Source organism: Nannospalax galili, unplaced genomic scaffold, assembly GCF_000622305.1.
Source record: "Nannospalax galili isolate Female #2095 unplaced genomic scaffold, S.galili_v1.0 scaffold296, whole genome shotgun sequence".
In the NCBI taxonomy this organism is placed as follows: domain Eukaryota; kingdom Metazoa; phylum Chordata; class Mammalia; order Rodentia; family Spalacidae; genus Nannospalax; species Nannospalax galili.
Window position 1 is genome coordinate 395,985 of NW_008340113.1, and position 7,245 is coordinate 403,229.

Sequence of the window (7,245 nt, forward strand, 5' to 3'; positions counted from 1 at the left end):
AAGAGGTTACGCTTGCATGATTACAATGTGATACAAAAAGTTTCTTAGGCAGTTCCATGAGAAATGAGGGAGTCTCTCGAGTGGTAAGTGCCCGAGCTAGAATAACATGTTTTCATGAGGCTTTCAAGTATAGTCATCTGGTTAATCTCAAACCAGGCCAGCCTTGATGTCTGAAAAACAGCTTTGCCAGGAATCAGGTCTTGCTATTTCCTGGGGTAGGGGCCTACGGCTCCCGACACAAAATAGACCCATAGACCAATGGAACAAAATTGAAGACCCAAATATGAGCAAATGCAATCTCAGCCACTTGATATTTGACAAAGGGGCCGAGAACATTAACTGGAGGAAAAACAGCATGTTCAGCAAATGGTGCTGGCAAACCTGGATCTCATCTTGTAGAAGAATAAAACTAAATCCCTATCTTTCACCCTGCACAAAAGTCAATTCCAAATGGCTCAAAGACCTCAATGTAAAGCCTGAAACTCTGAAACTACTAGAAGAAAACTTTGGGAAAAACCTACAAGATATAGGCAAAGGAAAGGATTTTCTAAACCGGACATCAATTGCTCAGGAAACAAGGGCAAGAATTAACAAATGGGACCACATTAAACTAAAATGCTTCCATACATCAAATGAGACAACCAAGGAACCAAACAGAAAACCCATAGAATGGGAGAAGTTCTTCACCAGCGACCCATCCTAAAGAGGTTTAATAACCAGAATTTATAACGAACTCAAAAAACAGAACCAAGACAAGAAGCAACCAATTTCAAAGATGGACTAAGGAGCTGAACAGAGAGTTCTCAAAAGAAGAAGTAAAGATGGCTATCAAACATCTTAAAAGATGTTCAACATCACTAATAATTAGAGAAATGCAAATTAAAACCACTTTACGATTTCACCTTACCCAAATCAGACTGGCTAAGATCAAGAAAACAAATGATATCAAATGTTGGAGAGGTTGTGTGGAAGGGGGAACACTGATCCACTGCTGGTGGGGCTGCAAATTGGCTGCAAATTGGAAAGCAGTGTGGAGAACTCTTAAAAAACTACAAATGAACCTATCATTTGACCCAGTTATACCACTCCTTGGCATATACCTGAAGAACTCATCCTTTTGCAGAGACATATGTACATTCATGTTTGCTGCTGTTCTTTTCAGAATAGCTAAGAGATGGAAGCAACCTAAGTGTCCCCAAGTAGATGAGTGGATAATGAAAATGTAGTTCATTTATATGATGGAGTTTTACTCAGCAGCAAAGAAAGATGAAATCATGAAATTTGCAGGTAAGTGGATGGAACTAGAAACTGTTATACTAAGTGAAGTAACACAGACTTAGGAAAAAAATCAACATATTTTATCCCTTATATGTGGATCCTAGAACCAGACTCTGATAAATAAGTATGCAACCAGACATAAGTACAGGAACCGGGATAATGGAAAGGAAACAGGGAGGTAAAGGAAAAGAAATAACCTGAAAGAGAAGAACAGTAGGAAACAGGCCTTAACAAGGGAGATATGGATAAAAATTGGGTTAGTTTAAGGAAGGGGGAAAGGAAGGGTATGCAAGGAACCTTGGGGATAAAGGAAAAGAAGGAGCTCAAGAGAGGTAGGACCATAGGAGAAGAGTATTAGTAAGTTAGAAAGGGGAGAAATGGGTCACCTTAAGTGGGAAAACCATGATGGAGGGGTGAGACAATGTGAGAGTTTAACAATGCCTAGCTAGTTTTGAAAACCAGAGAGAACCATATTACTCCTATAACCTACGGACAAATTATACATAGCAGATCAAGAAATATATGTCTAGGTAAGTTTTATCTGCAAACAACTGATCTCTGTCCAAGATTTATATGACACACAGTAATTAAAAATACCAGACTGGTGGAACTAACCTTCTTGAGTGTTTAACAGACATACTTTGAGTCCTATAATAATTTGGTCAGAGGAATATAAGGGACACTTTTTGCTTTTTGCCCTCCTAGGTTGACTAGTTCCAGGGGACTATGAGCATCTCTCAAAATGTCCTATAATGGTGGTGCGTCACCTGTCCTCTTGATCAAGGAGGCCAAGAAGGCCTCACCAGATGGACTTGAACCATTGTCCAGTCTATAAAAAGGAGGGTCAACACAGAGGAATCATTTCCTCCGTGCTTTCAAGCGATGCCAACCATGGTTGAGCAGGACCTTTGACTTATCTTCACATAGGTGGAACTGGTAAAAGAATGGAGCTATGGACTGCTCCCAAGCCCATGTGACCCCTGGCGAACAGATCCTCAAACCACCCTAAGAGTAAAAATAAATCGGTTTTATCTGGACCAATTGTATGGCCTTAAACACCCAAAAGGAAAGTATAACCAAAGATTAAATGGGCCAACATAGTTTCATAAGAGTCCATATGTATAGCTAAAGGCTACATAAGAAACAGCAATGCCAGACAAGCGATACCTTCTTTTGAGTTGATGGCCAGGGTGGCCAAAGGGATTTCCAGATAGTAACCCAGCATAAAACTGGGAAAATGAACAGCAGACCCCAATCTTATCCAAAGGAATGTAAACAACTTATTACTGCTAGATGAAGTCCAGCTGACCCTCCCAAAACAAAGACCTCTAGATAGGCTGACTAGATTCACCAGAAGGGCAAATAGTGGGGGATGGCTGGGGGTGCCAACAACACAGCAGACAGTAGCAGGGATATCAGAGTATAAGGGCTCTGGTGGGGGGGATGGAGGCTATGGGAGGGTGCTACCTGGGAAGTCGGTGTATAAGTAAATAGAAAAAAATTCTTCAAAGCATAAAAATTTGCTCCTTAATAATTAGTAGATGTGAAAAACATTACCATTGAAATCTACCCAATGACTTTATATCCATGCTTAGATTCCAAGGAGCTTAGAAAGTAGCCATCTGTGGCTAGTAATAATCAGATATATAGAGATTAGAAACACATGTGAATCTTAGTGTCAATTGTATTAAAAATGAATTTTTCTGTATGAAACTATTTTAATAATGAAATGGAGATCCTTTTTAAAGTTTAAAACCTCATTTAATTTTATGTTTTATAGTGTTTATATGGAGTACAATATTTTATAACTGTATCACTTTAACTGTAAACCAAAAAATTTACAGCCAAATTTGAAAGAGATGCATCTTAACTCTGGAAATTGTTATTGAATATGTCAATACTGTTGTAGTGAAATGCTTCTTCTAATTATATGGTTATTAAATAAATAATTTAAAAAATAAAAGTAATTAAATAAATAAAATTTAAACAGAAATGATAAACTAATTTAATGAATTTTAAAGGACATACAAGCAAACAACTCAAAGAGTATATGGATAAACTGCTGCCTGAAGATAAAAAAAATACAAATACATGGATGCATGAAATGACAAAGACACAGACAGTCCCAACACACTAATCCTAGGGGGCTTAAGTATGCCACTGTCTCCATTAGACAAGTCAACCAAACAAAGAATAAACAGAGAGACATCTGAATTAAATGATACACACATCAAATGGACCTAACAGATATCTTCCTAATATTTCACCCGAGCACCAAAAAATATACTTTCTATTTAGCACCCCATGGAACTTTCTCCAAATTCAACCGTATACTGGGGCACAAAACAAGCCTCAACAAATACTAACAAGTTGAAATAATTCTATGCATTCTATCAGACCGCAACACAATAAAGCTTAAAATCAATGCTTGAAGAATCCCTAGTTTACATGAACTCATGGAGATTATCAAAAAACTCCTGAATCATAAACGGGTCAAAAGAGAAATTAAGAAAGAAATAAAAGTGTTCCTGAAACTAGATGAAAATGACAATATACCACAACAAAGCCTCTGGGACACTTTAAAAACTGTCCTATGAGTGAAGTTTATAGCTCTACGTGCCTTTATTAAAAAATAAGGAAGAGCACAAATAAATGACTTCATAAACAACTGAAGACTCTTGAAAGGCAACAGCAAATGAAACACAAATCCAGCAGAAGAGAAGAAATAACAAGTCAGAGGAAAAATTAATGAAATAGAACAACAATAAAAATATAAAGAATCAGCGAATCCAAGAGCTAGTTCTTTGAAAAGATAAACAAGATAGATAGAATCTAAGCCCTGTTAACCAAAAGAAGGAAAGACCAACTCCAAATAAACAAAATCAGAGGTGAAAAGTGAAACATGACAATAGACAACAAAACGGTTCAAAACATTATAAGGGAATACTTTAAAAACCTATATGCTATTTTGAAAACCTAAATGAAATGGATGTGCATCTAAAATTATGGGAATCATCAAAGCTAAACCAAGAAGAAATCAACAGTTTAAACAGACACATAACATATAAGGAAATTCCAACAGTAATACAGAACATCCCAACTAAAAAAAGTTCAGGCACAGGTGGATTCACAGCAGAATTCGTCCAGATATTTAAAGAACTATATCCAATACTACTGGAATTATTAAAAAAGATAGAAGCAGAAGAACTCCCAAATTCCTTCTATGAAGCCAGGTAAAGATACAACCAAAAAAGAAAACTATAGACCCATATCCTTAGTGAAAATAGATGCAAAAATTCTTAACAAAATACTTGAAAACTGCATACAGACACACATTAAAAACATCGTCCATCATGATTGTGTCAGCTTTCTTCCAGAGTGTCACCTGAGTTCTCTTAGGGTCCCTTGCTCCTGGCACTGTTAGACAAACCATATAACACATCTTTCCCTGAATTTTTCATAGTTTATATCCTGGGTAGGGGAAATAGAGTAACTTACAAAGGCAAACACCTGGTGCTCCACAAAAAATAAATACCTGGTGCCCCGTTTCACTCTGTGGCTCTGTGGACTGCCATTCCAGATTGCTTCTGTGACCCACCCACAGTCTCTGTTAGCTTCTGTCTATGCTTCATGGGCCTGTGGTCTTGCCCGAGGTTGGTAAATGCACCCTCTCACGTCCACATGGGCAAAAAACCTAGGCCATTTATTCTGTGCCACCACTGCCCAGATCATGCCAATGCTCCTCCAACTGTAGGTAATGCTCTTCAGCACTCTCTCCATAGCTAACTCTCTGCAACCAATTCTTTGAAGCAGGATCTGCTCCTCGGAGGAACAAATACCCCTTGGGACACACTCGACCCCTTCCTCCAGCTCTTACAACCTTTCTGCCAATCTCTGCTAATGTCCCTGAGCCTTGGAGGGGGTGACAGGTGTAGGGAAATCACTCTTGTATCATGGCGAGATAGTAACTTCTTAAGCCTCACCATTATTCTTCTTCAACCTGTGGCCATTGATCTATCCTCATGGTGTTTCTTTTACTATAGAGACACGTGGAAGGAAGTAGACACATCTAAACAAACAAGAATGTAAGTACCAATGCCTAGAGGATATCCCAGTAGGTATACTATATAAATTAAACAGTATGCTTGTAATGGCTTTCCCACTAGGGCTTGTATCCTTTCTGGACACAGGGGGTTAGCCTAATCTACAGCACCAGATGTGTGTTTCACTCCTAGGAGTGAGCTTTATCCAATTAGAAATTTATCAGTTGTACATATGTTAGTCAAGCCATTATTGCACTTGCAGGCATTGCTTGGCATGTCCATAGTGAGCAGAATGTGGGGTCCATTGTTGAGTAGAGTCATATAGGATCCTTTCTTCCCTAAGCATCTGCATAACACCTTCTGATACTTTGAACATCATCCATCCAGTGGCATGGAGCTTTTGGCTTAGCATCAGCTCCATCTTTTCCCATGCTCACATGCTCACATCATGCAATGTCATCAGCAACATGGTCTTACTGACTATTTTAGTGTACAACCAACAATAGTGGCAATACTGACTATTTTAGTGTACAACCAACAACAGTGGCAATAGCCTTGGTGGATTTGAGAACATCTAGGATCTCTCTCTGACCAACAGCTTATAGGGGGCAACCCACCCCTGGTACTATAGATTTTCTTATCACTTGTATAGTTTGGGAGCCTCTGTTTTTATCTTACCCAACCATAAAACTTATAAGAATCTTAGAGGTACAGCTGGCCTTTGTTTCTGAAGGTATCTTTCAAATGGGTTTCAAATCTGTAAAACACCCCAAAGAAGGTTAACATCATATATTGAATCAATCATAGAGAAGGTCTAACACAGCATTGAAAGGATTTATCCATTCATATTAGCTGTTATTTTCCATAGCTCTTTGCTAGGTACCATAGCATGGGTATGAAGCATTAATTTGGTTAGTTCTTTACTATCTGTAGTTATCCCTTTGGAGTCATTCCTCATTCTGGGGATCTTGCATAGATTCTCTTTGTATTCATTTATCTTTGATATATTTATAGGTGTTGGCTCCAGTTGCCTAACTGTGCACTGGGCTAAGGAGGTGGGGGGTTTCTCTTGTCCCCACTCCACCTGTTAGTTTCCTGAGTCAGGCAGGCCCTGGGTCTGCCTCCTGACTGTAGCCATATCTGTCATCTCTCCATTGACCACACCTGGCTGCTGGGGGAGGACTTGGTGGGAAAAACTGCCTCCATCCCTACTATAACCTTTAGCAGGAAAGAAATGCACCTTATTCAATCTTTGGGGAATCTTTAACCACCCTTCAGAAAGTTTTTATCCTTTGCCTTTTATAAACTGTTGTTCTGGTTTTAAATCTTTCCTGAAACTCCTTTGTACCAAATTTGGTTTTCTATCAATGTTTTCTCTGAGAATTTGGGCTTGACATAAGTCTTGCCATATTCATCTTTGAGTAACCCAAACAGACCATTTCTTCTGATTGGTCTTTTTTATATCTCCTGTAGGGTGTTCTATTATTCTGCAAACATGTTTTACACATTGGTCTGATAAAGCCTCTCACATTTTGCAAAGATCCTGTCCTACTAAAGGGCTTAGCAAAACCATTAAAGCTCCATACTGTTCTGGAGGTCCCAATTGAATTAATTCCCTCCAGCTTTCCCTCCAGCTAACTCTCTGAAACTCGCTCTCTGTAGCTAATTCTCAACAGCCAATTCTCCACAGCAGGGCCCACCCCTCGGAGGAACAGGTACCCCTCGGAATATACATTCAGAGATTTTTCAATATACATAAGTTAATAAACATCAGAAATCATATAAATGATTATATCAAAGACAAAAATCACCTGGTCATCTCAACAGATACAGAGAAGGTCTTTTACAAAATTCAACAAGCATTTATGATAAAAGTTCTAGAGGGAATTGAACTGGAGGGAACCTACCTCAACATAATTAAAGA